The 11,859-nt window shown below is 49.5% G+C and overlaps 1 long non-coding RNA gene and 5 other non-coding genes across 6 annotated transcripts in view; all 6 read left to right on the top strand.

Moving 5' to 3' along the window:
- Positions 1-582: 582 nt before the first annotated feature.
- On the top strand, positions 583-662 carry LOC144303867 (small nucleolar RNA SNORD115). The gene has a single exon (XR_013370866.1). It is a non-coding gene; the product is annotated as a small nucleolar RNA SNORD115 (small nucleolar RNA).
- A 5,404-nt stretch (positions 663-6,066) lies between these two features.
- Positions 6,067-6,147, top strand: LOC144303848 (small nucleolar RNA SNORD115). The gene has a single exon (XR_013370853.1). It is a non-coding gene; the product is annotated as a small nucleolar RNA SNORD115 (small nucleolar RNA).
- Positions 6,148-7,101: 954 nt separating this feature from the next.
- Positions 7,102-11,859, top strand: part of LOC144290479 (uncharacterized) — a 36,242-nt gene continuing 31,484 nt past the window's right edge. The window contains exons 1-5 of the long non-coding RNA XR_013358111.1: positions 7,102-7,664; positions 8,035-8,079; positions 9,124-9,304; positions 9,663-10,410; positions 10,792-10,836. This is a non-coding gene — a long non-coding RNA (uncharacterized LOC144290479). The remainder of the gene's footprint in view (positions 7,665-8,034; positions 8,080-9,123; positions 9,305-9,662; positions 10,411-10,791; positions 10,837-11,859) is intronic.
- LOC144303854 (small nucleolar RNA SNORD115) lies at positions 7,715-7,784 on the top strand. The gene has a single exon (XR_013370859.1). It is a non-coding gene; the product is annotated as a small nucleolar RNA SNORD115 (small nucleolar RNA).
- LOC144303870 (small nucleolar RNA SNORD115) lies at positions 9,355-9,431 on the top strand. The gene has a single exon (XR_013370870.1). It is a non-coding gene; the product is annotated as a small nucleolar RNA SNORD115 (small nucleolar RNA).
- Positions 10,461-10,541, top strand: LOC144303842 (small nucleolar RNA SNORD115). The gene has a single exon (XR_013370829.1). It is a non-coding gene; the product is annotated as a small nucleolar RNA SNORD115 (small nucleolar RNA).

Raw genomic sequence — 11,859 nt, 5'->3', positions numbered from 1 at the left:
AGTTTCATATATGGTTCCAAAGGATTCATAAAGTGATCACAATTTCAAGTGTCCTGACATCTGATTTCTAGATCCAGAGTTTGATGTGGCTGAAAGAGTATGATTTTATTTGAGTTTATATGCAATGAACCATGGCAAATATCCTGATGACCTCTTGACTAGATAGAATAAGATTGACAATGAATGTCTCCCATGTCTGCAAACATCACCTGCATGTTTATACAAAGTTAAGAAGCCTGTATATATTGTCCTTTTTCTGCTGAGTGAATGAAAGCTGCACCAACTCTGTAATAAGTCATTTTTGCAGAAATGATCATAGTAATTGCTTAACATAGAGTATGGATAAATCATGAGACCATGAAAGATGCAGTAAAATATTTTATCTGTCTTACAACTGTCCACACAGAAAATGACTCTTTAAAAAAGGATAGTTTGTTGCCACAGAATGAGCCTATGTCGGCCAGGTGTTCATGATAGTAAATGACAAAAGTCATGTCTATTTTGACATCGCAAATTCTAAAATCTATCTCTGATGAGCATATACATGTCAAAGTGTATAAATTGTCAGGTAATGCTGTGGTTTAATCAAAGATGAGAACTCATATTATCCTGTAGAGAAATGATGGCCTAAAAATCATGTTTAATAACTTTACACTGAAGTACAATGTAGTCAGTAATGCCAAAGCAAAATGTTGACGTTCCATGTTTCCCTTATAGAGTAATAGGATTTGAGTCTTCAGGCAACAAGTCCCTTCAGGGAATCTTCTCTATAGTTTTCAAGATAACAACACATCCTCAAGTTTAGGCTATCTTTGGTGAGCCATATTTAGTCACAGAGGGCCATCCTCAACACTAATCCTTACCTATATTTTTCTCATCAGTTTATTCAGTTAGAAGTTCTGGAAAGAATTTCACTGTTGCATTAAAATCAAGGTGAATGGACATGTTTGATCATAGATATAGGTGACATAGAAAATTACACTATATAAGAGGCCTGACTTAAGAAGATAAATAAGTGGATCCTTTCAGAAAGCTAAGTATTGTAGATGTTTAATTTCTGTTTGGGAGGTAGGCCATTGGAGTAGCATAATTAGAAACATTTTAAGTTATACCTGAAATGGATCACACTCCAAATGAAGGAAATATTTCCTTCATTACTCCTGGAAACATTACCAGGAAACATTACCATCTGTGTGTGCACAGGTTAGAAACTATCTAATATACATAAGAGATAATAACTGCTGGGCTCTTTACTGGATACTCGAAACAAATTCCTCTAAGGAAGAATCATGCCCATGGCATCCAGAGAATGAAATGCAAGAATTAATCTGCCATTGGGTCTTGGCTCAAAGGGACTGTGGCCTTGGAGGATTATTAGGGTTTTAAAATGTCAATTTAAGGAATTACGGGTTTATTGGTGATGCCAGTTTTTCTAATTGGCTCCTTAATCTATTTAGCTTTGCCAAATGGAACACTAGCTTCACATTTGAAGTTCAAGACACAAGTCCTTTAGAAGATGGCACCATAAGGGAAAACAAAAACAAAAACAATTTTGGAAGTGCTTATATAAATATAATGTTGAGATTGTTGGAGCCATGGTATCATCTCCATCATGAGGTTTTGTCTGCCCAAAGTACAGAAATAAAGATATATATTACAAAGAAAAAATTTGCATTGCTGATTGGAAGATCAGCAAGATCTTCAGATAAGAACACAAAAAAGGAGTCTGAACAAAAAGAAGATGTCATTCAGGCCATGGCCTAAAAAGCCTCATGCAGGGTTTGCCTCAGGGATGGTAGTGGGCACATTTTTAAGATTCCAGATATCTATCTCAATAAAACTACTTCTGCATAATTTTACAAGATCATTTTGTGGATACTCAAGGCCAATAACCAAGCCCAGTTTTCTACATAACACTATTGCTGTATAGACCAAAAAATGAACCATAGGGAACTTGATTTTACCATACACATCCTGAGTGCTTTTCCTATCTAGGAGCTTGTTTACATGGACATCTCCTTTATGGTGAATGAGTGGTGCTCAGCATTTTCATAAGGTAAATTTATATTTGTTTCTTCTGTTATTAATTAATTGATTAACCATTCATTTATTGATTTATCTCTTATCACTGGAGAAATTATGGAATTTCAGACAGGAGATAACCAATCCCTCATGGCAATCCTTTGTGGTATACAATGTCTATAATATTCAATGTACCTAACAAATGCTCATATTTTAGTCTTTGTTACATGATCCATGATTCCTCAAAGGAGCCTTTATATGGAACAATTCCATACCTCTTTTTCCCTCATTGTGTCTTCAGTTGAACATTCAGGCAATGATTATTATAGTGATACAAGGTGAGATGATACTTTTGATCATAGATACAGGCCAAGAAAGAAGCTAGGACAAAAGAGAATGCCTATGTAGAGTCAATAAATATATTTTATTCCTTTTGCAAAATGAAATAATAGAGGATTGATTTCTTCCTGTATCATCTTGACAAGATAGTATCTCTGGAAAGCCTAACTTTGTCATTTCCAAAGAAATGTATAAGATAGCAGAGGAGGATATCTGTCCTTCATGGCCACTGGGAAACATGATGCAAGTCAGTATGTGTCCAGGTTAGGAAAATATCTCAAATAAACTTCATAGTTGACAACAGCAGAAGTCTGCATTTGTGTCTCAGACCACTTCCTCTAGAAAAGATTGACCTCCATGGTGTACAGAAGATGAGAAGCAAAAATTCATACCATGTATTTCAGTTGGTGGACACTGAAAAAAGATTCAGATAGCTTACCTGTGACTCTGGTGGATTGATAAAACTTCCTATGACAATTTAAGAAATTGTGGGCTACAGATGTCCATTGACAGATGAATGCATAAAGATGTCATATATATAAAATGGATTATTAGTCACTAAAAAGGATAAAATCTTATCATTTTCATCAAAATAGATGGAACTGAAGGGTATTATGCTAAGCAAAGTAAGTCAATCAGAGAAAGAAAATTATCATATGGTTTCATTCATATGCGGAATATAAGAAACAGCACAGAGGATCATAGGGGAAGGGAAGGGAAACTGAATCCACGGAAATCAAAGAAGGAGACAAACTACGAGAGACTCTTTACTATAAAAGAAACAAACTGAGGGTTGCTGTGTAGGGGGAAGGGGTTACTGAGTGATGGGCATTAAGGAGGGCATGTTACATGATGAGACCCAGGTGTTATATGCAACTGATGAATTACTGAACTCCACATCTGAAACTAGTGATAGTTTATAGTAATGTATTATATGTTGGCTAATTCAATTTAAATTAAGAAAACAATTGTGAACTATTGGTATTGTCAGATTTTCATGATGGGAAATCTGACAAAATACATTTTACCAAAAAAGGGCACTGGTGTCCATATCACTTGGGAAATTTATTGGGGAAAATGTATGTCTTAAAAAATGAAACAATCAGGAATACGAAAAAAAAAAAACTTTTTCAAAAGTACCTTTGTAGAAATAAATTGGGAAATTCTTCAAAATATTAAAGCAACTCCCTCATGACCTCATATTTTGTGGATCACATAAGTTCACCTGTACACTAGGATGATGGAGTATATTAATCAGAATTTAAATACTGTTAGCAGGACTTCAAAGGTTGATATGAACAAAAGAAACATGGCTTTTGAAAAATGGACTGAAAGTTCCAGGGCAGGGATTTGATCTTAAGGAAAGTATCTCTTAATGATGGGAGATATGGTTTCCTGAAAAATAAATCTATATTAAATTACATTGTCAGTTCACAAGTGTTCCAGAGATATATTAAATTGTTCTTCAAAGAAAACAAAATTGAAGCCAAAAATTAAAAAATCTAAAAAGTAAAATCATTAAAACAGCGGAGTTTATATAATGAATCAAAAGAGATAGGCCTATAGATGAGGGTAAATCTATAAACATAAAAGAAGACTATGGGCAAATTTAACATGTATTTAGGAAAGTAGGTATATATGGATTTATTGCTACATTCTAATAAAACATCCATTAGTTCACTTATTCTGGACACATTTGTGTATTAAATGGTTGATACACATATAAAGAAAATGCATTGGGAAAATGACACAGCTGTAAAGGTGTTTCTGAAAAAAAACCCTACTTCTCATTAAACAGATGGCTCTGGAGAAGGAAGAAATCCAAAATACTCAAGCATATATCAGCACTGCTAAGCTACCAGAAGAGGACCAAAATTGTGTGTACTGGGGCATCATGCCCTGTAGTAACCCTGGACCACTGATGGGTGGTGAATAAATCATACTCAGCTCATCATTGGGGTCCCACATTCCATGGTATATCATTTAAGGCAAGGGCACAGGATCTTCTGCACTCTGATGTTTCCCTCAGGTCTCCTGTGGTTGCAAGATGGTATCACATGTTGAATCCCAGCACCAAAAATTAAGAACAAGCAACTCTGGCACACAAAGACAACTGAAACTGCCTAGGATATTTGAAGAGCAAGCCTAACACTCTGAGAACAGGTCCTCAAATGAAGATCCCATGGAGAACTCCATATCACCTAATTCCAGACCAGGGAAGCAGCCCAATCAGGAACAACCTGGGCATCATGATATGCATTAAGAAACCATGGTAAGAAGATTCAAGGGGGAATTCCTTATGAATGGGACCTGCTTTGCATAGGACATTAGCAAAAAAAAAATGTTCACTCGAAGAGAAAGGATGACATAATCATGCTTGAAGAAATTCTATTGAGAATGAATGTACAGGACAATACCATATTGTATCCTTGCCAATATGACCTGGAGGGCATTGTAGATTTGGAATAAGAAAAATGATACCTCAGACTCCCCTCTGTAGCAGGGACATGTCTGAAGAACACCAAGTGAACAAGATAAACTCAATTATTCACCTTGGTAACCACCCATTGCTCAACCCAAGATTCCTATACAGATGCAGTTGAATAGCATAGATGGTACCCTTGAGGTTTTCAGTGGAACACGCTGGCCAGACTCTAAACTCTGCTACAAACACGTGAGGTGAGCAAATGTCTCTGGGCTAGGACACAGGCTGCAGCCAACTTCGGGGCCAAGGGGAGGCAAGCCTGAAGGTGACACGAGACCCAGCATCCAGGTGAAACACCTGCAACACCAGAAAATGTTGACAGTTCCAGGAAGGTCTGGCATCACCAAGGTGCAGGAATAGGTGGACCAATAGGTGGCCAGGACAGCCCAGAGGGAACCCAGTGTCCCAGGCAGGGCGGCTGTGCCAGACCAAGTGGAGCTATGGGCTTCTACTGCCCTTGGCTGCCAAGATGGCAAGGGCTGACCCTGGACCTGGTAGGAGGCACACAGGTGAGCCTTTGGGTCAATGGAGATGGTGCTGGGCCCCAACCGTGGGTACTTAAACTGACGGGGCCACTCAGGGAGCCCTCCCTCCCAATCTCAGACAGGGATCACCAGCTTGGGCGGCAGGGTGGAGTTGCTAGAATTCAGCGTGCCCTGGGCCATCCCATGCTGCCCTGTGCCCTGGGTCCCAGAGTCCTCCAAAGCCCAAGGCCCACCCCGACCATCCTGCTATGACCAGAATGAGGGCTAATTCCAAGTCCATCCCCTCCCTGGCATAGCCCAAGACCCAACACAGGTCCAAATGGGAAGCCTTGGTGTTTGGACGGCTGCTGCAGGATGGTAGGCACATATGCTCAGCACCATTTGGGGGAACCCTTGAACTGAGGCTTGTTAAATTTGACATGGGGTCCAGGGTTGCACCCTATCAAAATACTTCTGGTCCCGAAGATGGGCCTGAAATTAACGTACAGAGCACTGAAATATGCTTGACCCACCACAGCTCTGCACCCTGGGATAGCTGCCACAAGGCTGACTTCTAGACAACTGGCATTCTCTCTGCCAAAGGACACCAAATATATTAACCCATCCTGCCAAGCCCTCCCAAGGCCACCTCAGCTTGGTCAAGGTGAACTGAAGTCTCCAGCCAACCAAGCCCTAGAAGCAAAACCAGTAAGCCACTTCAGGGTGAAAGGCCTACAACGTGGAGAGTGCTGTGCTGTGTCAATGATGAGAACTCATATTGTCTCGAAGAGAGATGATGACATAAAAATCATGCTCAATAGGCTTACACTGACACCCAATGGAGGGGACCAACCCCAGCAGAGGATATGGGGACTCCAAATGGTGCTGGAGGTGCTTCCTCTCAGCCTGGGCTTTGAGGCCCCCAATCCTTTCAAATTGCCCATTGGACCTGGGGTCTGGACATGGGCTTCCGAGTGCCTGAGAAGGTTAGGGCTTTCGGGCCTGGGTGCTGACCCATTGCTCCTTCCACCACACCTCCCCTGGGGCCCTTGCTCAGCCTCTCTGGTCCCCTTGTGTCTTTCAGGAGGCCATGCTAGCCAGGGTCTCACCACCGCCACAACTAAGCTTGGTGAGTGGATGCCACAAGGCCTGTTGCAGGCCTAGGTGACCTGGAGGTCTTAGAGAAGAAAGCCTGAGGGGGACTTGGGTCCCTCTGTGCAGGCCCACCAATGCAGGGATGGATAGCGTTCCTGCCATTTGAAGGCCTGCCATCCCCCAAGGAGCAGGGAGGAGTGGACGCAAAGGTGGCCAGGGGAGCCCAGAGGGGCCCCAGTGTGGGTGGCTGGGGGGACACACCAGGCAACAAGAAGCAGGGGACTCCTGCTGCTCCCTGCAGATCAACAGGGGCACCACCTCAGTGGACTTGGGGTCCCCTCTCCTGTGAGAACCTGAAGCTTCTTGGCTGGTCCGTACTGCATCTAGCCAACTCTGCTTGGGGTGGAGCCCTGGGCTGGTAGCCACCAATGTCCCCTGGGGCCTACCGCCTCCCAAGGAGGTTGGGACTGGTTGATCAGGGGGAAACTGGTTCCCTCACCCGGCCTTGGAATTCCGGAAGGGAAGGGCAAGCTGGGGCCCTGGGATGGGCATCCGGGCATACATTCAGGCCATTGGGGATGGCCAGGGACCCAGGCCTGGGCCCTCTAGAGCTGGTGGCTATCCCGGGTGCTCTTGCTCCCAGTCCCAGACAGGGATCTCCTTGCTTGGGTGGAGGGAGGGGTTGCAGGAATTCAACCTTCCCTGGGGCCCTCCAATGATGCCCAAAGGACTGGCTCCTCACATCCTCGAGGGCCCCGAGTCTACTAAGGCCATATACCCCTGACCAGATTCTGGGCCAAGGCGAGGTCTGAGCCATCCTAGTATTGGCCCGCCAAGTTGCCCACCACCCGCAACCCAAGGGGTACCCAAGGGAAACCCTGGTGCTCAATCTGCTGCCTGGTGGTGGCCCAATTGTTCAGCCACCTTGGGGAGCCCTAGTCTGGCTATTGTGTCTCCCAGCACAGCTTCGGGGCCATATGCCCTCTGGGATCTCCTGTGTTTCCACCAGGTGGGCTGCCAGCTTCAATCCTGAACACCCAATGCCTCACTGAGTGCCTATGGCTCTGCTCCACAGGGGAGCTTAGCTGCCATCTGGATGGCCGTCTAGACGGAGGGCTTGCTCCTATCACCCCAGACTCCAAACCCAATTGATCATGCCACTGCACCCTTCTGCACACCACATCAGCTGGGTCCAGTCTTAAGAAGAGTTCCAAGGGCTACAACACACAAGGCATGCCGCTTGGCAGCAAGCACCACTGGTAAGCTGCTTCAGGGATAGACGCCCACACACGTGCCCAGTGCTATGCTTGGGTCAATGATGAGAGCTCATAATGTCTTGAAGACAGATGATGATGCTCACTAGGATTACACTGAGGCTCAATGGAAGGGACGGCCCAGGGCTGCAAATACCGGGCGGGTCTTCATGTAACACTAGGGGTGCTTCCCCTCAGCCTGGGCCTTGAGGCCCCCAAACCTTCCAAACTGCCCATCAGGGTTGGGGCCTGTCCATGGGCTTCAGGGTGCTTGAGAGGGCTCAGGCCTTTGGGCTGGGTGCAGACACATCGCTTCTCCCACCATGCCTCCCCTGGGGCCCTTGCTCAGCCTCTCTGGTCCCCTTGTGTCTTTCAGGGGACTGCGCTGGCCAGGATCTCGCCACCACCTCAACAAGGCTTGGTGAGTGGATGCTGTGAAGTGGGTCACAGGCCACGGTGACGAGAGGGCCTTTGGGAGGCAAGCCTGAGGGCGACTTGGGTCCCTTGCATGCAGGCCCAGCCATGCATGGCCAGATAGTGTTACTGACCTTTGAAGGCCCACCATCCCCAGGGCGCAGGGAGGAATGGGCCCAAAGGTGGCCAGGGCAGGCCAGAGGGAACCCACGTTGGGCTGATGGGGGGGCCAAGCCAGGCCACGGAGAGCAGGGGACTCCTGCTGCTCCTTGCTGATCACCAAGGGATGCCACCTTGTTGGAACTTGGGTCCCCCCTCCTGTGGTGGACTGATGAGACACATGGCTGGGCCGTGCAAGGTTGAGACACTGCTGCTTGGGGTGGTACCCTGGGCTGGGATCCACTGACCTCCCTTTGGACCTGATGCCACCCAGGAGGTTGGGACTGGTTGCCCAGGGCAGGAGCCTAGTTCCCTGACTTGGCCTTGGCAACTGGGAGGGCAAGGGCTAGCTGGGGCCCTGGGGTGGGCATCCTGGAGGGCTTTGGGTGGTGGGGATGGCCCAGGGCTCCAGCCCCTAGACACTGAAGCCCTGGCGACTGTCCCAGGTGCTCTGGCTCCCAGTCCCAGACAGGACACACCCTGCTTGGGCAGAGGGTGCAGTTGCAAGAACTTGACATGCCCTGGGGCCTTCCTATGAGACCCAAAGTCTTGGGTCCCCAAATCCTTGAGGGCCCTGAACCTACTAAGGCCATACTGCCCTGAACAGATTGCCGGCCAAGGCCAGGGCCCAGCAATCCTAGTCTTGCCCATGAAGTTGCTGGCCACCCACAACCCAAGGGGTACCCAAGGGAAACCCTGGTGCAGACCTGCTGCCTGGTGTTGCGCCTCATTGCTCAGAACCCCTGGGGGGCCCACATCTGCTATTCATGTATCCCAGCACAGCTTCAGGGCCACGTGCCCTCATGGGCCATCCTCTGTTTCCAACAGGTGGGCTTCCCACCTTACATCCTGAAACTAACCTTCAATGAGCTCGCACATCTCTGCTCCACAGGGAAGATTAGCAGCCACCCGGAAGGTCAACTACATAGAGGGCTTGCTCCGATCTGGACTGAATATGAATGCAGTCGATCATGCCGCTGCACTGTTCTTCACACCACAACAGCTGGGTCCAGTCTTGACAGGAGGCCAAAGGCTCCACCCACAAGGCACATGGCTTGTCAGCAACAACACAGGTAAGCTGCTTCAGGGGTAGATGCACACACACATGACCAGTAATGTGCTTTGGTCAATGATGAGTACTTATATTGTCTCTAAGACATGATGACATAAAAACCAACTCAAAAAAATATGCTAAGGCCCAATGGAGGGGACCATCCCAGGCTGAAGATATGGAGGCTAGAAGGGAGCTGGGGGTGCTTCTCCTGGAGTTGCAGGCCACAGATCCTGCCAAACTGCAAGGAAGGCTGGGGCCTGGCCATGGGGCTCCAGTTGCCTGAGTGGGGTGAGGCCTTCGATCCTGGCTGCAGAGCATCCGTCCTATCATGACAGGGAACCATTACTCAAACTCTATGGTCCCCTTGTGTCTTTCAGAGCACCAGTGTGTCCAGGCCACATCCACCAACAAGCCCGATGCCCTCTGCAAGTCCGGTTGACACAGGGCAAGAGCCATGAGCACCCAAGCTCTGGCAGCCTTCCCGGGAGCTCTCGCTCTCTGGGCACACAGGGATCTCCCTGCTTGGGCGGACGGTGGGTCTGCCGGGACTCGACGTGCCATGGGGCCCTCCCATGACGCCCAAAGGTCTGCCTCCCCGAGCCCTCAAGGGCTCCGCATCTACTAAGGCCATACTGCCCTGACCAGAATGCCGGCCAAGGCCAGGTACCAGCCATCCTGGTCTCAGCCCGCCAAGTTGCCCACAGCCCGACCACCCAAGGGGTACCCAAGGGAAACCCTGGTGCCCAACCTGTGCCAGGCTGTGGGTCCCGTGGCTCAACCCCCTTGGGGGAGCCTTCGTGTGGCTGTTTGTGTATACCAGCACAGGCTCGGGGCCACGTGAACACTTGGGCCCTCCTCTGCTTCCACCAGGTGGGCTGCCCCCCGCAATCCTGAACCTCGAAATCCTCGTTGAGCCTCCTCCTCTCTCAGGGAAGTCCACAGGGAAGCTTAGCGGCCACTCAGATGGGCGTCTAGACGGAGGGCTTGCTCCTATCCCAAAGAGGCTGGACCCGGTCGATCGTGCCGCCGCACCCTTCTGAACACTACGTCAGCTGCGTCCACTCTTGAGAGGAGGATCAAAGGCTCCAGCCCAGAAGGCACGAAACTCATCAGCAAGCACTGCCAGTAAGCCGTTTCAGGGGCAGACGCCCACACACGTGGCAAGGGCTGTGCTTGGGTCAGTGATGAGAATTCATATTGTCTCGAAGAGAGATGAGGACTTAAAAATCATGCTCAATAGGATTATGCTGAGGCCCAGTGGAGTGGAGTGGACCGTCCCGGGCAGAGGATCCGGGTGCTCCGGTTGTGCTGGGGGTACTTCCCCTCAGCCTGCAGTTTCAGGCCCCGGATCCTGCCAAATTGCCTTTTGCGGCTAGCATCTGGACGTGGGCCTCTGTCGGCCCGAGAGAGCTTAGTCGTTCAGGCCTGGGACCGACCCACCACTCCTCCCACCACACCTACCCTGGGACCCTTGCTCAACCTCTCCGGTGCCCTTGTGTCTTTCAGGGGGCCGTGCTGTCCGGGCCCTCGGCCCCGCCTCAACTAAGTTTGGTGAGTTGATGCCACGAGGCGAGTCAAAGTCCAGGGGACCAAGGGGCCTTCGGGAGGCAAGCCTGAGGGTGATTTGGGTCCCTGTGTGAAGGCCAGGCCCACCCGTGCAGGGATACATAGTGTCGCTGCCTTTGAAGGGCCACCATCCCCTGGGTGCAGGAAGAATGGGCCCAAATGTAGCCAGGGAAGCCCAGAGGGACCCAGCGTGTGCGGCTGGGGTGGGGGATGGGGGACAAAACCAGGCTGCGGGAGGAGGTGGACTCCTGTTGCCCCCTGTTAATCACTATGGGGTGCCCCTCGGTGGACTTGGGGTCCCCTCTCCTGTGGATACCTGGAGCCCCTCAACTGGGACGTGCAGCGTCTAGCCACCACTGCTTGCGGTGGTGCCCTCGGCTGGCATCCCCCGGACATCCCCTGGGGCCTGCCCCCTGCCAAGGAGGTTGGCAATGGCTGCCCAGGTCCGGGGTCTGATTCCCTCACATGGCCTTGGCATTGTGGAAGGCAAGGGCTCGCCAGGGCCCTGCACTGGGCATCCGGACGTGCCTTTGGGCCACTGGGGATGGTGCAGTGCCCCAGTCCTGGGCCCTAAATCTCTGGAGGCCATCCCGGGCACTCTCGTTCCCAGTCCCACTCATGGCTCTCCGTGCTGGGCCGAGGGCCTGGTTGCAGAAAGTCAGACCACCCTGGGGCCCTCCCTTGATGCCCAAAGCCCTGGCTCCCCAGTCCTGAGGCCCTCGAGTCTACTAAGGCCATACTGTCCTGACCAGATGCCCAGCTGTGGCCGGTCCCCAACATCCTAGACTTAGTCCGCCAGGCTGCCCGCCACCCACCGCCCACAACCCCAGGGGTTCCCAAGGACAACCTTGGTGCCTGACCTGCTTCCTGGCGTTGGGCTCCTTTGCTCATGCCCCTTGGTGTAGCCCTCGTCTGGCTCTTTGTGTACCACGGCACAGCTTCGGGGCCACTTGCCCTATTGGGTCTTCTGTGCTTCCACCAGGTAGGACTCTCGCCTCAATCCTGAAA

The sequence above is a fragment of the Canis aureus genome, chromosome 2, assembly GCF_053574225.1.
Source record: "Canis aureus isolate CA01 chromosome 2, VMU_Caureus_v.1.0, whole genome shotgun sequence".
Taxonomy (NCBI): Eukaryota; Metazoa; Chordata; class Mammalia; order Carnivora; family Canidae; genus Canis; species Canis aureus.
The sequence above is the reverse complement of the archived record's forward strand: the minus strand, read 5'-3'. Positions and strand labels throughout refer to the sequence as shown.